Source organism: Rattus norvegicus, chromosome 2 (assembly GCF_021556685.1).
Source record: "Rattus norvegicus strain SHRSP/BbbUtx chromosome 2, alternate assembly SHRSP_T2T, whole genome shotgun sequence".
Classification (NCBI taxonomy): Eukaryota; Metazoa; Chordata; class Mammalia; order Rodentia; family Muridae; genus Rattus; species Rattus norvegicus.
This window is the reverse complement of record NC_141535.1, coordinates 219,420,293-219,439,629: the sequence shown is the minus strand read 5'-3', so window position 1 is coordinate 219,439,629 and position 19,337 is coordinate 219,420,293. Positions and strand designations below refer to the sequence as shown.

Below are 19,337 nucleotides of genomic sequence, written 5' to 3'. Positions count from 1 at the left end.
TGAGAAGGTGGAGTAGTTAGGATCGCTAAGAAGAACACAAAGTTAGCAAACTGGAAGTTAACGAGCTTCAGCTGGGTGGACACAAATCCATGTTTTAAACCATCGTGTCCACCACTGTCTCATGCAAGTGTGATCTCTGAACCTGTCCTGTGGATGGTGCTTACCCAAAGAGTTTCTCTCTAGGACACACTAACAGACCTCAGGTCTAGTTCAAATGGCCAGGAGCATTCCACGTAAACCCGTAATGTTCTGTGACAACCATGTTAGAAATGTTACTCAATGAATGAATGAAGCTCAGTAGGAAATAAATTTCCAAGGCAAACATCAATGCATGAGTTCTAACAAATAACGTCACAGTGGGAATGCACTGGCTTGTTGTAAAATTGTTTCTTAAGTATTTTCAGGGCCTTATACTTTTGGATCGTCACGTGAATTTTTAAAACTCCAGGCTAATAATGAACATAATACTAAGCCTCTAGTCATAACCGAGCCTATTTCTATAAGAAGAAATGGAAAAGTGAGGTATTCTTTTGATCCAGCAGATCAGCTGTGGCTATTATGCTCTACAAGGACAGAGACATCTGAGTCGCTTTGATCTCCTCACCATTTATAAGAGCCACAGCTGATTGGATTAAGGCACACATGCTCTAAAAGCTGTCCCACCGTTGAATACATAGAAACAATGTGTGTCTAAGGAAATGCTTTCAAATTCTAAAATATGTATGGATAATGATGGCGTTTCAGTTTTGAAAATTATTCATCGACATGCGTGTATTAGATTTTTACATTTTAAACAGAACTCCAGACTGACCGGAAAAGATACTATCATTTATAAAATCTCCAGAAGAGTCTTGCATCTTGGGGAAAATGGGCAGTTTTCAATGTTTTTTCCCTCTTCAAACTGTGGCAGCAGAACTCAGGAAACACCACTTTTAAGATTCTAGATGTGTTGTTAAGCGTGAGTACCATTGCCGCTTTATGTTTGGCACCTTACAGAGTAAATCTTCATGAGGAACTAAAAACATTCCAAGTGTTAAAGGTTTGTGAGAGTTGACTTAAATGTTCCTTAGCTAGGCACCATGACAGCCACCCAATAAGGCTCACATGGCAATGTTGGAAGTCATTAAATATTTTGCTCCAAAACACTTAAGGCTATAGGACAGAATTATAATGAAGGTTGGTTCGCATAATTATGTAAGTCAAGATTCTCTGTGATAGGAACTTCTGAGCTAGAGGAGTAGCAGTTTGACTGTATAATGCAGTGCGTGCCTGGACAGGAAGGCACACCCGAGGGACCGCTATAAGTGCCACATTCTGTGCACCCAATATCTGGGGGTCCAGGAGAAGCTGAGTGTTAGAAATACATAAAAAGAAATTTGCCCTTCGTCCCTTGTTACTCATTTACTCTATCATTCTCCCTCAATAGGCTGTGTGAGTGTGGGCAGAACAACTTCACTCAGTTTACTGACCCAGATACTGACTCTTCTGGAAACAGGATACCCAGAAATAATCTTAGCAGCTATCCAGATTTCCTGTAATGTAACCACGCTTACACATGACCTGGCCATTTAACAAAAATCCCAGCATTCTCTCATCTTCAATTTTACTTTTCAAATGTTCACATGCCTTCAGTCATTGAGGCTTCCAAGTATTAAAACGGAAATAGTAAGAAGCTACAGTATTCATACATTTTAAGTAATGTCCATTTTAATATATCATTTTAACTGTACTATTAGTTATTGTTATATTATCTCTTACAGTGCTTAAGGAGTGAACTTAAATGTAATGGATATGTGCATGCAAAGGAGAGTTGTTTATTGAGGCAATGAATTAATATAATTAAACCTTAATTAACCACTTAACCGACAGAGTATGCATATGTTATAACATTGAATTTTATCCAATAAATATAGATATTTTTCATTAAAATATAATATTAATTTTTTTATATTTTGAAAATATAATATAATTACAATATTTTGCTATCTGTTTTCTTCCTCCTAAGCCTCCCATATAGTTCTCCTTGCTCTCTTTCAATTTCATTGCCTCTTCTTTCATTAATTTTTGTTAAATACATATATGTATATTCACATATACACAAATATATTCTATAATGTTATATATAAAATATATTTAAAGGATATATACTATATAAAACATTACATATTTTTCTTTAAATGTATATATAAACTGTTCAGTCTGTCTAATATTATTACATATATGATTTCAGTGCTGACTATTTTGTCCTAGGTAACCAATTGAACTCTTTGGGAAGACTATTTCTGCTGCTCTCAGCACTCCTTAGTTCCCTGTTTTTATTTCTAAAACTTTTGGGTTTTCCCCTGTCCTTGTTAGCATATCTGTCGTTGTCCTTGCTCAGTTCATGTTTAGGTTACCATGTTGGTGAGACTTTATAGCGGTTCTCACATTCCTAGGACACAAAGTCACCCATCAAACTCTGTGCTCCTCAGATTCTCACTTCTTTACATCCTCTTCTGAAATGATCCCTGAGCCTGAGATGCAGGAGTCGAACCCTTTGGGATTTGGCCCCACATCTCTGCACATAGTTGGTTGCAGTTATCTGTAACAGACTGGACTCTATGTTCCAAAGAGAAAGTTCCTTGGTGTAGAGCAAGGACTGCACTTATCTGTGGGTATGAGGATAAATATTTAGAAGGTAGTTAGGGACTATGCTGAAGTACTAAAGTGGTAGTTGTCCATTTTTATTAAGTCCCAAATAGAAAAAGAATACACAGCCTGTTGGGGAAGATAAAACATATTAATTAGAATAAGACAACTTCAATACTGAGTGCTAAGTGCACTGCCTAATAATTGCTGAGTAGAATTTAAGCCAAAACTGAAAGAAAATGTACAATTCATAAAGGAAGAAGGGAGGTGGGAAACATCTTTTATTGATGTAAAATAGCTGGGACTTCAACTACAGCTGAAGAAAGGCACAGATGTGCATTTAGTGAAATCACACGAGCTTTAGAAAACCTGGTAGCCAGTGGCTGCTACAGCCCTACCAGGGAAGAGTCTCTGGGGAGAGATAAGAGTTTCTGCAGTTCCCTTTGTGACTATGTTATATTGAAAGTCAGAGTCGAGAACAGGTGGAGTTTGCCTTTCTGGGAAGGCAGAGAAACTTGACAATGTGAAATAGACCTGAATATTTAAAACGATCACTTACAAGGTTTGTGTACAAAAGATGTGGGTTCGCATCCCCCAGAGATCAGTTCTGCTAAAGGAAGAGAAATACCAAGCACTAGAGCCTCTAGGACTCTACTGATGTTCAGTGTCCTATAGCACAAAATCCCCAAGACTGGCTTAATTGTAGGATGCTACATAGGATGATACAATGTTTCCCCTTTGCATATGGCTTAGTGAAAGACTGTTTTAAGGTTCCTCTTACCCAGATTATCAGGAGAGCAGTCAAGGAAAAGTATAACACATGAGAATCAGCAAATACAATAGTTTAGGGGAAGCCGTGAAAGCAACAGTACCAGAGTCAACAAGGAGAGGTGTTGAAATGACCAAGCTAGAACTTAAAATTTTATGATCATTGTGATATAGACCCCAACCCTAGCCCTCTCATTATTATGGAAAATGAGATACGAAACCAAAATAGTAATATAATCACATACATGGAAATCTACAAGGGAAAAATACACAAACAACAACAAACCATACTTGACATCAGAACACGATAAAAGGATTCTAATGGGACCCTTGGATCAGATGTGCCTGAACACAGAGACTTTGATTTTGGAGATGGATCGATAGAAACTTCCACAGTTGAGAAGGAACGAGGAGAAAAGACTGGAGTAGAATTGAGTATAATTTGTAAGAACTACAGAACAGCTGCATGGGTAGGGGGAGAAGATCAGAAAGGAGAAAGGGACAGAGGATATATTTGATGCAAAGGTAACTGGAAAAACTTTCCAAATGAATGCTAAGCTTTAGACTACAGAGCTAAGAGGCCAGAGAATATCAGGCAGGATAAATGTCTAAAAAACCCTCCAATTCCCCAGGCCCTGTGCTTAGGTACATAGCATTTAAACCGCAGGAAATCAAAGATAAAGAGAAAATCCCCAAAGAAGATGACAAAACACTTTCACAGAGAAGCAAAAGTAAAGATTAATTTCTCTTCATTATAAAGAAGAAAGTGAAGTGAAATGTTTGTTAAAGATAAGCCCAAATGACCTAGAAATTTTTCTTCCTCTAAAATTTTCCTTTAATCATGGAAAAGAAACACAACTGTTTTTGACAAACAAAAATTAAGGAAATACACAGCTGGAAACCTGTCTAGCAATAAATATTAAAAAAATCATTAGAATGAAGGGAATTTGTATAGGGTAGCAACTTAAAGCTACATAAAAAGAACACCAGAAAGGGATGATGTGAGTAAATAAAAACAAAGTTTTCCTGGTATTTATTCAACTTATAGACTAAGAGAGGAATTAAAAAGACAAATTAATTTGAATTGTTTACATGAATGCATTTGATTAAGTATGCTTGTATACATTTATGCTTAAGGTAAATGTGACATCAACGACTCAAAGAACCAAGAGTATTTGTTTATAAAACATTTGCAATGCTCAGGAAATGCTATCCCTGCAGGGGAGGCTAGGGCTAAACATGATTGGTGGACTAGCAGAGAAAGAAAATCCAATCATATAAATTGCTAATCAAAATCACAAAACCCAGAAGAATAGTATTTAAACCAAAGAATGAACAAATGAAGAACTACAGTGAGCATAATATATATTAATATAAATATTTCCACATTCATCTTAAGAGCCAATTACCTGAATATTAAAAGACATTGTCAGGGAGGATTGTAAGACACGATGTATTATATGGAATGTAAGGAACTTACTTTACAGATAAAGAACCATAGAGGAATGGGATACCCCGAACACTAGTGAAAAGCAAGCTGCAGTTGCTATAACAATATCACACAGAGCAGACTTAAGAACAAAATACATTATCAGAGTCGATGAGAGACTGTCTAAGGAAGCATAGCAATTCTTTTGATGTGGTGGTGGGGGGCGGGTGAGACAAGGTTTCCCTGTGTCGTGCCTTTGCTTCCTGAGTGCTGGGATTGAAAGTGTGTACCACCGCCAGATGCTGCTTAGCCATTCTTAAGGCAATGCACACCACAATATTTGAAACCATGGTGAAAATGAAGGAGATATAGATTAATCTTCTTAAAGAGGGAGGCATCAATGTCTCTGATTTAGACACAGACAGGTCTAGCAGACAAAAAATAAGAACAGAAATTAATTCAGAGGTATCGCTCAGCATCCGAGTATAATCAAAAGACGGTCATGCTGGCCAAAAGCGGGGATGGATATGTTTACAAATTCACATGAAACACCTACCAGAGAGGCCACGTTTGGATCATTGATCAGATCTTTATAAAATTGAAGCATCAGGAAGGGTAATAATGAGTGGCCTCAAAATACAGCCACATTAGGGTTGAAATTAATAGTGGATGGGTAGTTGGAAAAACTCTCCAGTACCTGAATGTTAAGTAGCATAACTCAGAAAAGAAATAGCAAAAGAATCTTCATTTAAATATTTTAAATGAAGATAAAATGATAAAACAACATGTCAAAAAGTAGAATATAGAAAAAAAACGATCCTGAGGCAAGTTTCCAGCCTTGACCTTGTTTTCTGTTGACCATCTACCGCTGGGAATGTAGCCTATTAGTAAGAGTGATTTGTTCAGGTGTGGAGAGAGACGGACGAGAGAGAGTGTCAGAGGGAATGAATAGCAATCTCCAGCTGGCTGGGGTACGGGAGGATTTGATGGAGACCTGGGGGAGGTTCTCAGGAGTCAATGTGGGCAACCTTAGCTGAGACACATAGCAGTGGGGATATGGAGCCTGAAGAGACCACTTTCTACAGCCAGGTAGGATGCCCAGTGGAGAGTTAAAGACATCAACCCACCCACAATACTTTTGACCCAATTTTTTTTTCTTGTCTATGGGAAATGCAGGGATGGAGCCGAGACTTAGGGAATGGCCAATCAAAAACCGGCCCAAGTTAAGACCATGGGCAAGCACCAATCCCTGACATTATTAATGGTACTTTGTTATGCTTGCAGACAGAAGTGTAGCATAACTGTCCTCTGAGAGGTTCCACCCAGCAACTGACTGAAACAGATGCAGAGTCCCACAGCCTAACGTTTGATGGAGCTTGGGACTCTTATGGAAGAGTTTGGGGGGCTGGAAGAATTAAGGGTCCTGAAAGGGATAGGAACTCCACAGGAAGACCAACAGAGTCAATAAACCTGGACCCTTAGAGGCTCCCACCAATGAAAGAGCATATGCAGGCTGGGCAGAGGCCTGCTGCACACATGCAACAGATGTACAACAGTCTTCATGTGGGTCCTAAACAACTGGAGTGAAGGCTGTCCCTAAATCTGTTCCCTGTCTGTGGAATCAATTCTCCACATGTTCCAGGCCTCAGTGGGAAAGGTTATGAGTAGCACCAGGATATGATGCACCAGGATTGGGGGAAATGGGACGGGCACCCTCTCAGAGGAAAAGGGGAGAAGACAGAAGGGATTGTTTGAGGGGGTGGGAGGGCACGCAGTGATTGAGATGAAAAATGAATAGGTAAATAAATTAATGGGAAAAGGTAAGAGTTGAGTAGAGGGAAGAAAAGAGTCATTTGTCAACCCAGTAAGATTCCCTTGAAGAAAACTAACTTTTCATTTATAGTGGTCATCAGTTAGATATTGCTTCTGGGTTAAGGATGGGGCATGTGTCCACTTCTTTTAGTTCTAGTCCACCAACTGGTGCAGATCCTTGCAGGCCGTGTGCATGCTGTTCAGTCCGTAAGTTCAATCATGTTGATTTAGAAAGTCTTGCTTTTGATGTCCTTACACTCTTTCCACATCCTCTTCCTTGGGGTTTCATGCGCACTGACAGGAGGGATTTGATGGCTGAGTGTTCTAATGTACCCTATTCTCTCCATACTATAGGACTCTGGGTATCTGTGTTTGTTTCCATCTGCTGCAGGAGGAAGCTCTCCGATGCTGGTTGAGAAAGGCACTGATCTGTGAGTGTAGCAAAATGTTGTTAGGAGTCATTTCATTGCTTTATTTCTTACTTCTTTCTTTAGAACAGGAGCATTTGGTTTAGCCTTAGGTCCTTGGGCTATCTAGTCTTAGATGCTGGTCCTCTAAGCAGTATTGGGTATTGGCTTGATCTTGTACTGTGGGTCTTCATCAGATATTGGTTGACTAATCCCACAAGTATTGTGCCACCATCACACTAGAATGTCTTGTAGGCCTGACACCATTGTAGATTGAAGGGTTTGCGATTGGGTTGGTGTTTATGTTTCTCTTTTGATGGAATCCAGAATGCCTTTCTGGAACAAAGGAGCTAGAATGTAGGAGTAAACGGTCTGTACGTTCAGTGAGTTTTGTAATTATTGATTTTAGCGGTGGGGGTTTGCCATTAATTTGTGGAGATCATCCTTTACTATTGGCACCAGCCTATGCTGTTTGAGAGTTCCCCTGGGACCCTTTCGGCCAAGAAGACAATTAGCTGTAACCCAATTCTGGTACTGGAAGCTTCATTTGATGAGAAGAAATGGCCAGTTGAGGCTCTGTCTCCTTTATTTAGTGAGCTCATTTAGATCACCTTCGTATATGAATATGTTTTAGCAAGTCCTCTTAGTATCTTCTCAACACCTAACCTCTACAGTTCTAGGAGCTGCTGCTTAGTTATCATTAGATTAGTAGCTAATATCCACACAGAAGTGAACACATATCATATTTTTCTTTCTGGGCCTGGGTTTCCTCACTCAGGTTGATTTTTCCATCCATTTACCTGCAAATTTCAAGTTTTTCTTCTTCTTTTCCTTTTCTTTCCTTTCTTTTCCTTTCCTTCCCTTTCCTTTCCTCTTCCCCCTCTCCCTATCCTCCCCCCACTCTCTCTCTCCCTTTCTCTCTCTCCTTCTTTCTAACAACTGGCTAACCCTCCAATGTGTTAATGTACTACATTTTCTTTATCCATTCTTTTCTTGAAGAACATTTAGGTAGTTTCCAATTCCTGGCTATTATGAATAAAGTAAGTATGAACATGCTTCAACATGTTCTATGTGATATATCCCATATCTTTTGGGTATATGCTCAAGAGTAGTACAGCTGGATCTTGAGGTAGATTGATGCCCATCTTTCTGATGGACCACTATATTGACTTCTTTAGTGACTGTACAAGTTTTCATCCCCACCAGCAATGGATGAGTGTCCCCCCTACTTCCCATCCTTGCCAGCATAGTCCGTCAATTGTCTCAGTGTTCATAGCCATTCTGATAGATGTGAGATGACATCTCAAAGTAGTTTTGATTTGCATTTCACTGATGATTCAGGGTGTTGAAAATTTCTTTAAAGTGTTTCTCAACCACTGGAGTTTCCTCTTTTGAGAATTATCTGTTTATTTCCATACCACATTATAAAATTAGAATTTTTCTAACATCTAGTGCTTTACAACCACTTTCAAATTATGAAATTAGTATTGTTTCTTGATAAATTCTAGGAGCTCAGAAACACTCTGATAACATAGCAACATGGATCTCTCTCTCTCTCTCTCTCTCTCTCTCTCTCACACACACACACACACACACACACACAGACACACACACACAGACACACACACACACACACACAAAACCAGGGTAACATCACTCATGGAAATAAACATACATGTATAAGTCATCAACAAAAATATTACCAAAACCAATACATCAATGTATAAAAATACATTTGTGACTCCATGGCCTTTGTCTCAGGTATGAAAGGCTTCTTAAGATTTGAAAACCAGTTAGTGTAAGCCTCAGATCAACAAGGCAAAGAAGTAAACTCAAAATATCATAATAATGCATGCAGAATATTTATTCATAAGAATATACTGTGGAAATAAATGTATGACTTCTTCCTACAAACTTCTGATAAAAACATCAATAAATGCAAAGATTTTCCATGTTGATGGGCAGGAGACACAATCTTACCAGTGACTCTCTAAACAGGGTCTATATATTCAATCCAATCTCAGAATTAGAAGGTGTCTTGGAAGAGTCAACACAAGACTGTGGCAAAACAAGACTTAAATGTCCAGTGTCCAAAATGTACTAGTAAGTTACAGTAATTGAGACTGAATTGCAGTAAATATAAATAGACTAATTATCTAGGATAGATAAAGTAATATACCTGATGAAAATATTGTTGACAGAGGAACAAAGGCATTACAACAGAGAATAGGCAGGACTTTGAATAACTTTATTTTACCACTTTGTCATCCACACACAAGACCATGAAGCACATGCTTTTTGTAAAATCAGTTGAAAAAGATCATTGTACTAGATATAACATGTTTTCGGTATAATCTCTTAAGTATCATCTGTGAAATTAATAATGTAGAAGTTAGACTAGATCATTATAATTCAAACTTCTTATTCTGTAAAAGATACTGTCAAGAACACAAAGATAACCATATATTGGAATATAATATTTACAAAAACATATCTGGTAAAGATTCAGAAATAGGCAAAAAATGTCACAGTATTGGAGATATAGAAAGTATAAGAAGACTATAGGAAAATACACAGCATTATAACTAGGCGAATGTGCATTAAAACAAGGATCCACCACTCCCCAGTTATCGGAAAGGTGAAGCAGAAAACTGTGACAACTCCAAATGCTGACAAGAATTTTGGAACAAGAGAAACCACCATGCATGGCAGATGAGAATACAAAACGCTGTAGCCACTTGGAAAGGCCTTGTGTTTTTAACATGTTTAACTACACACCTATTTCTCACAGCACACTCATCATAACCATAGAGTACGAAATCTCTATTCCGAGCTGGTTTCAGAGTTTTGAGTCTACAGTTAGTTTGTCTTGTTGTTTCGAGGCCTGTGGTGGAGCACATAGTGGAACAAAGAGAGATGGGGGCTAGGTTTGAGGATGTGTAGAGAGAAGGGGAGAGGAAAAACCAAGTTCTCTTGTAAACTTTTATTCCTAAAAATGTAACTCTCCTCCATATGGCGCCACCAACTGTCCCATCAGCTGCGGACAAAAGCTTTCCATAACACAGGAGACTTTGAGTGACACTTTCAAATGAAACCGAGCAGCATTATTCAGAATTACTCAAGGTGCATACAGAGCATCTCCCTACCATATCCTCCAGTGAGCTGGTCAACGGATAGACACACTCGGTATATCTAGATGGCCGGCTACTTCTCAACATGAACAAGGAAGTGGCAAAACATTCTGCATGGTACAAAGACCAGTTGTGAGCCTGGGATGAGGGAAGGGGCAGGATGAAACTATGAAGCACCCAGAATGCTTAGGTCTGCAAGCTTTGTTTGCTCCTGTAGTTCTGAGAAGCCAACCTAAATCTTGTGCGTGAAAGACATGCAGTCTGCCATGAGCTACAGCCGACTCCTTCTGTAGAGCTGATGACTTACAGATTCTTTCACACCTTTTTAGTAGCCAACTGACTCACACCACAGAAAGAGCTGATCAATTGTCATGACAGGGAGTGTGGGGTCCTGGCTCTACACTATGTCATCTTTCCTGTTTCCACCATTCTTTCACTACACTCACCTGATGTTCCTTATGTTCTAACCAGTTCTCACTAGAAGCCTGGAAAGGCACACTTCTTGCAGCTCCAAAGAGACACATCTTGCCCTTTTGATGTGGATGTGATGAACTTGGAGCACCATGGGGGCTCGGTGTGTGTGTGTGCGCGTGTGCATGTGTGTGTGTGCATGTGTGCGTGTGCGTACGTGTGTGTGTACGTGTGTACGTGTGTATATGTGTGTGTATGTGTGTGTTGTGTATGTGTGTGTACGTGTGTGTATATATGTGTATGTGTGTGCGCACGTGTGTGTGTGTACGTGTGTGTATATATGTGTATGTGTGTGCGTGTGTGTGTGTGTGTGTGTGTGTGTGTGTGTGTTTTCTGTGAAACAGTGAGTGAGAATCATCATGCCTTAGCTGGATGTTGAGTCACTAGATTTTTGCTCTACCGGCTTCAGAAAGGGCTTGTTCCTTAAAGGAAATCTCTTGTCACACGTATTATTAAGGTAGATACATTGTCCCTGCAGTGCCTTGGGTAAAGCCACCATCTAAATATCAATGTACTATGGGAGTCTAGTTGATGTGATATCAACTCGATGCATCCCATCCTGAACTTTTACTATCTGAGGATTATTGCACACATTTTAGAAAGTTGTCCAAAACTTGTTTTATAATCTGTGGTCCTGATGATTTGAGAACCAGAGACTACTTAGTAGCGTTTGTATAAGCATATTTTACGTATGATTAAGGATATAGTCATAGATGATGAACATGGAAGAAAATCAAAAGTTTCAGTCTCCACAATTGCCCATGAATTCTCTTACCTCCTGATGACTATGGTCAGTGTGTGGAGAACCAGGTACCAGTTAATAGACATTGAAACATTGGTGCTTGCTTACCTTTGTGATGTGTGTCCAAAAAATGGGGCTGTGTGTCATTTGATTTGCTTTCCCATCTGGCTTTTGCATTGAACAACTCAAGAGCCATATCATTCATCCCTCAAAATGTTCTCCTTTTTAGTTGATGAAGTTTCTTTCCACAGAACTCTCTTGCACCTGTCAGGCTTCCCTTTGCTCATATTAGAAAGGAAAATCTTTTTACTTTGGATATGTCTGAATTAAAACGGTGCAAGGATCATTTGCCTTAAAGACCCTAGCAATGGCAGCAGAGGTTTTGTGGATGGTAAATTAGAATTTGGATGTTTTTAGTCCAGTAAATCTTACATTTTATAAAGAAAAGTAAGACTTATTTTATTGCTCAAAATAACTGAATTATTACACATTCATCACAATTACTCACTAAAAGGCTGCGGTATTTTTTAAAAAAGTAAACAATAGGTCCTCTGTTCCAAGAAACATTTCATCTAAGAAAAAAATGATTTTGTAATTCAAAACAGAAATTGCCCTAAGTTTTCATCATACATGGTCACATTTGTGTGCCATTTCATCTGGGTGACTTGCTGACATTTTTCGTGTTTGTGACTTCATAGGCTGTGGTCATTTGTTACCCCGACATTACCCATCTGCACATGCATTTGTCATTCCCCCCTTGAATTTGCTCCAGTTGGGTACTGGGAACTTAGGACCAAGAATAATAATGTTATGTGAAGGATATCATTAGAGGAAAAATGGTACTTCAAAGTCCAAGCACATATGGTTTTGACTTTTATGAAAATGGCAGGTGGACATGAAGAAAAGCTTGATTTCAAATTTATTTTGGGATGGGGGGACTTCTTCAAGTCTGAGGAAGATTAATTTTCAATTTGGAATTCCTCATAATTGAAACACGATCAGGTTTTACAACTTCCTGAGGTAACTTTTGTGGACGCCGAAGCTGTCCTCCTGGAGGGCAGCGGAACAATTTAGCCGAAGTGTCAGGATGATGGAATAGTGACAAATGGTAGGTAAGAGAGGTAACACAAGTACAACCAAGTCCATTTGACGCATTAGCAATGAGCTAAAGAGGAAATGATTGTCTTTGGACCTGTCTCACAATTGAGAAAAGTTTAAAAAGACAGTATCTATTTTAGGAGTCCAAGTTATTATACATTTTGTTTATTTCTAAAACTCCCCAGAATATAGATGTTTAAAAATGCTGAAGGTTCTTTAGTGAGTCTGCAAGTTTGGTCCTTTGGAAATGTCCTTAGCAGTTCTGCAATAGAGATGTGACCAATCAAAGAAGGGAGAAAGATTAATCGGGTAGAACTGAGAACTCAAAGGCTAGCTGTTATCCCTAGAGACATTCAAATGTCCATTGGTGATATTTACTAGCAAAACACGAGAAATCACCTAAATGTGAACTGATGGGAGAGGACAAACCAAGTCCTGTTAGAAATGTACCATGACTGTTTTAGGTCACATTGTTAATGATATTTGCATAGTCAATATTATGAAATAACATCCAAGATGTAGAATAAAAACAAAATTCAGGGTAGTGTATTATGAATTGTATGCCAATGTCCACATATAACTGTTTCATATATGCATTATTCATGCATATAATTTTAGTAGATTTTGAAATAGACTCAGCAGTTCCTCCATGATATTATGGATAAACAGAGAAGAAGTTAATGTTGTTGTCCTCATCTCCAAAATGACTCACAGTTAGAAATGTCTGCTTTGCAGCCATGTATTGAAGGAATTAACTTGTGAGCAGTCAGAAGCTTTCTATGACAATTTTTGATTTGAGATAAAGGTTTCTTTCTGTGAGATCTACCTTTTTCTTTGTCAGTAATCAGCATTTTCATGAAGTAGTGAAGAAGAGGTGAGAGGATCTCTTTATACAAGGTTAGTTTGGATGGAGAGGGACTGTGTGAAAAGAAGGTTTAGGCCTATGGCTGGATCTCCTTTCCCTCAGCTCTTCTCCATTTTAGATATGGACAATCCAAGGTCAGAGTTTTTGACTGTGGAATGGCAACCCCATCCCTCTACTTGATGCCCTGTCTTTCTACTGGAGGTGGACTCTATAAGTTCCCTCTCCCTACTGTAGGGCTTTAATGTCATGATCTAGATCAAGGAGAGCCTTCAGGACCTGACACTATTACTGATTCTATGGTGTGTTTTTTAGACAGGGGCCTAGCATGGTTGCTCTCCGAGAGGCCCAACAAGCAGCTGAGAGTCAGATGAATATACTTAGACCCAACCAATGGACAAAAGCCAGGGACCCCTGTGGTTGAGTTAGGAAAGAACTGAAAGAAGCTGAGGAGGAGGGTGACCCCATAGGAAGACCAGCAGTCTCAACTAACCTGAATTCCAGAGAACTCTCAGACACGAGCCTCCAGGCAGCATACAGCTGGTCTGAGTCCCCTGACACATATACAGCAGAGGACTGCCTGGTTTGGTCTCAGTGAGGAAAGACACAGCTAACCCTGGAGAGACTTGAGACCCCAGGGAGTAGGGTGGGGATGGAGGGGTGGGAACAACCTCTTGGAGACAGGATGGGAGAGGAGGTATGGAATGAGGAACAGTCAGAGGTCTGACTAGGAGGGGAATAATGACTGGTCTGTAAAAAAGGAGCAAAGAATTAAAATGAAGAAGGTTTGGGGTCATTTAAAGAAGGGTACAAAGAAGTCAGACTTCTAACATTTTCATTGTGCTTGTGTGCGTGCATGTGTATTCCTGTCTAAGTGTGCCCAAGTGTGTGTTCATATGTGTGTGCATGTTTCTGGATACAAGAGGAAAACTTTAAGGACTGTTACTCTGGTTGCATCTTCAGTTTGAAAAGAGTCTCTCACTGGCCTACAATAGTCTAGACTAATGCTCAGTGAACATCAAGAATCCACCTATCTCTGCCCTGCTTCCTGGCCCATGCCAGGGACTGCAAGGGCACACCACTACACCAGCTTGAATTATACCATTCCAGTGCAGGAAGATTGGTTCTGAGGTCAGAGGAGGGTAGGCATCTTCTCTAAGTGAGAAAGAGGTCGGGAAATGGGTAAGAAGTATCCTTAGTAGACATTTTCAGCATAGTGAAGAAATACCAACACAGCTCAGATTTGTGGCCATAGATCCAGACCAGGAATTTCCTAATCCATTATCTGTCAGCAAGAGGTGCATCAAGTAGGATCTTACATACCCACCCTGCATCTGCAGGGATGTGACAAGTGTCCCTCTGAGACAGACTCACAGTGGAACAGAAGAACCCGGTGACGTGCTATTGCTCTTCTCACTTTCAGTCTCTCTCATCCTCAAAGCTGCGGGTGCTGCCAGAGAGGACGAGCAGCAGGAGACAACTTGGTTTAATAAGGGTTATCTAAAGAAACAAAATGAATGTGTGGAGGGGGATATTAAATTGCTTATTGTAAGAAATTAACCAATATAATTTGGAAGCACATACTATAGTCCTATTCTTTGCAATCTGTGAACCCAGTAAATTCCTGAGTGTAATTCCATCAAAGTCCAGAGTCCTAAAAATCTGTGGAGTTAATGCCATAAATATCTATCCAGGAATAATAAAAAGTGGGATGCAATATTTCCTTCCCACCAATGGGGATCAAAAAGGTCCACCCAGACTCCATGGGTTAAGTGACCCTGACGCACACTACTTTATACTGAGCCAGTCAATGTAAAGACAGTCTACATTACATTGAGTCCACAAACTCACATGCTAACTTCTTGGAGCACCACCTTTACAGAGATACCTAGAAGTAACGTATCTGGCAACCTTCTGGCCAGTTCAATGGGAATATAAATGAAACTATCATGTAGATGAAGTTAAATATTTCTATAAATTCCTTTGCTGCTGTTGAAACCAACAACTGCAAGAAGAGGTCACTCAATCATTGTTATCCAGTTGTTTTGTTGATCTTTGTCATTCTACTTGGAGTAAGACAAAATCTCAAAGTTGTTTTGGTTTGCACTTTCCTAATTGTTAGTGATAATATGGAATCACACTGTTAAATGTCTACTTAAAATTTCCTACAATAGTTTTCAATTAGCAATAATCGTGCCTTGGATAAACCTCATTGGCTACAATACTGCTACTGCACAAAGCTAATTTCCTACAATACGTGTTAAGTCAGTGTATAAATATTCACATACAGTTGTCTGGCAATGTTGCCGGCAAGCCAAAACCCATCTTACAAAACTCCCAACACCAGACATGAGATGTCCCTTTTTAGTTATTGGATAGGGTTGTTCAAGAAACTCTGAAACATTACAGGCTATTGCTACTGCCCTCTATTTCCCCTCAGAGTGGGAAAGTAAATCCTTATTGCATTTCAGATTCAGAGTCCAGAGGACCCTTAGCTGGAGCCTACCTAAAAGAAACCCTGAGGACTAGCTTTTCTGGGATCATAAGGCTCCATGCACGTTTCTAAGGAGGCTTTAGGGTTCATTTCTGGGTCTTCAATTCTATTCCATTGACTTACCTGCCTTTCTCTGTACCAATACCACACAGTTTTTAATCACTATTGCTCTGTAGTACATGAAAAATTGCTTTGTAAATGTGATAAAAATTGCATCAAATTTGTCTCTATATTGCTTTTTGGTAAGATACAATGTTAATTTTACCTGTCCATGAGATTGGAAAGTCTTCCCACCCTCTGGAGTCTTTTTCAACTTCTTTCCTCGATGTCTTAACGTTTTCATTTTATAGTATCTACGGACTTGGTTGATTTTATTCCAAGACATTTTATAATGCTTTTGTAATATGTGATTGCTTCCTTAATTTCTTTCTTGGTATGTTCATTATCTTTGTGTGTTAATTTTGCTTTCTGCTCCTTTGATGAATGTCTTTATAAGGCACAAGAACAATTGCAAATCAAAACAACCCTGAGATTCCACCTCACACCAGTCAGAATGGCTAAGATCAAAAACACAGGTAACAGCAGATGCTGGCGAGGAGGTAGAGAAGTTCCTGCCCTGTTTGAGTTCTTGTCTTGACTTCCTTCAGTAATGAAAAGCAATACGAGCCTGTGAGCCAAATAAACCTTTTTCTCTCCAACTTGCTTTTGGGTCATTTGTTGTTGCTGTTGTTGTTGTTGCAGATATAGAAACCCTAATAACTCATCTCAATAAACATATTGAGAGGATTAATTTCCACACAGCACAGAATAATCAAGATATCAAAATTAAATAAAGGAACAATATTAAAAGCTGTGTGGAGAAAACACCAACTGATATCCAAAGACATAAACATCAGAATAATGTCAGTTTTGTTTTTAGCAACCCTAAAAGCCAGGTAGCCTGGAATGGTATAATTCAAGCTCCAAATTAAATAACTGTCCACCAACATTACTACACTCAGCAGAGTAATTCCTTGTTTATAACACATTTTTAAATTGTATTATTATAGCATCGCCCCCTCCTTTTCTCCATTCAACCTTCCCCATGTACCCCTTGCTGTTCAAACTTCATGGCCTCTTTTTTTCAATGGTTATAACTTATAGATTTTAAATTGTTATTGCATGTGTACAAATTTATATTCCTAAATTTAAAACTAAATCCTGCTAAGTCTACATAATGTTACCTATATGTATAGGATCCCAGGGCTAACCACTTAGTATTAGATAACCAACCCATTGTAGGGAGGATCTTCCCCTAGAAAGACCATTTTTCTTGACATAGTGCTCCCATATTGTCCATAGTTCTTTGTTTAGGGTTTAGCCTCCTCCTCGACTCTCTCCCTTTCACATTAGGATGCTCATTGGTCTCATTTTTGGTCAGGTCTTGTTGGTTCAGTCACAGTGATGAGACTCAATGGATGTAGCCTCCCTGACATTTCTAGAAGACACAATCTCACACCAAACTTTCTCTTCCTTTGGCTTTTACAGCCCTTTGGTTCTCTCTTCAGAAATGATTCCCCAAGTCTTATGTAGAGGCATTATGGTGTAGGTGTGTCAGTTGGTACAGAGCACTACACTGTCACTTATTCTCTGTGTTTTGATAAGTTTTAGGTTTTTTTTAATCTTCTCTGTTACAGAGAGAAGGTAATTTTGTGTGTGGGGGAGTTAATATTAATTTTTGATTTTTCAATTTTAATATATTTCTTGTTTTACTTATTCATTTTATACCCCATTCACTTTCCATTCCCAGTCACCCCCCTACAATCCTTCTCCTATCATCCTCCCCTCCTCCTCTGGGTGGGCGAGCACCCCGGGTATCCCCCTACCCTGGCACTTCAAGTCTCTGTGAGTCTAGGTGTTTCCTCTTCCATTGAGGCTAGATAAGGCAGCCCAGCTAGAAGAATATATCCTATGTATAGGTAACAGCTTTGGGATAGCCCCTGCTCCTGTTGTTTGGTGCCCGCATGAAGACCAAAGGTCACATCTGCTACATATATGCAGAGATGCCTAGGTCCAGCCCACGTATGTTCTTTGTTTGCTGGTTCAGACTCTGAGAGCCCTAAGGGTCCAGGTTAGTTGACTCTGTTAAGTTCCTATCCCCCTGGGGACGGGGCACAAGTCTTCCTCCTATTCTTGCATAAGAGTCCCCAAGCTCCATCTACTGTTTGGCTGTGGGTGTTTGTACCTGTCTGAGTCAGTTGCTGGGCGGAGCCTCTCAGAGGACAACTTGCTCCTGTCTGCAAGCATAACAGAATATCATTATTAGTGTTAGGGACTGGTATTTGCCCATGGGATGGGTCTCAAGTTGGGCCAGTTATTGGATGGCCATTTCCTCACTGAGAGAAGTTTCTTTGATGAGGGTTGAAGACTACACTTACCTGTGGATATCTGGATAAGTATTTAGAATGTAGTTATGAATTATGCTTGTTTAGTAAAGTGGTGGTTGTAGGTTCTCCTCCAAGATCCATGACTTCTCTATCTCTAAGTATTTGACTAGGTTTCTATTTTGTTTATGATTTTTTAATGATATTTTAATTTCAGTTGGGGAACTGTTGGTTACTGCCACAGTGTGTAAGCCACTACTGTGTCCTTGGGGTTACTGCGCTATAGTGGTCATTGCTGTGTTTTTTAGGCATCAAGACTGGGTAGGATTGTTGGTTTCTTCCCTCCCTTAGAAGCTTGCATGTTTTTTCTGGTACCATGAAAGTTAGTCCTCAGTGAGGAAAATTTCAAATCAGATCCAGCTCAGGTCCTGTGGTTCCTGTGTCTGAAGAACATGGTATTTCCAGCAGTTAGAACTTATCGTTCATCTCTTGGTTAAACAAGTTCAACAGACCTGAAGAAAAAGAGATACCCAACCTTATGCCCCAGATCCCCATGTATGTCCTGGGATGGTGGGCTGGAAGAGAGAGATACTCAAGCACTGACCAGGGCCCCAAGGGAGTATGGAATGGAGAGAACACTGTGGGAAGGAGTAGAACTGGAGATGTGATGGGAGTGAGGTGAGGAACAGGATAATATGAGGAGCCTGCAGAACCGGCTTGGGCCAGGCTGTGGCCAAGGACCACAATTCCATGGCCTTACTGCAGCCTAAGTCTGTGTTGATATCTGTGGCCTGTGTTGTTATCCAGGCACATGCAGATGTCAGTGGTCTGGACTACTGCCTGAAACCATGTTGATGTCCAGGGACCATACTGACACTGAAGGCCAAACTGATCTGAGTGGCCTGTGCTGCTACCTGAGGCCATGGGGACATGGTGGCACAGGTTCTTTCTGGAGAGCATGTCTTGATCTGTCACTTTGCTGTATCTGGTGTCTGTGTCATGGCCTGAGTTGCCACCAAAGGCTAGGTTGCCACATGAGACCATGTGGATGTCTGAGTAGCAACGTTGCCACCAGGGAACATACTAATTTTAATTTGAGTGCCCTATAGTGTGGAATTAAAAAAACAACAAC

At 39.8% G+C, this 19,337-nt stretch overlaps 1 pseudogene; it reads right to left on the bottom strand.

Annotated features, from left to right (window-relative positions):
• Positions 1-15,476: 15,476 nt before the first annotated feature.
• Positions 15,477-15,590, bottom strand: LOC120101128 (U4 spliceosomal RNA; annotated as a pseudogene).
• Positions 15,591-19,337: the final 3,747 nt, after the last annotated feature.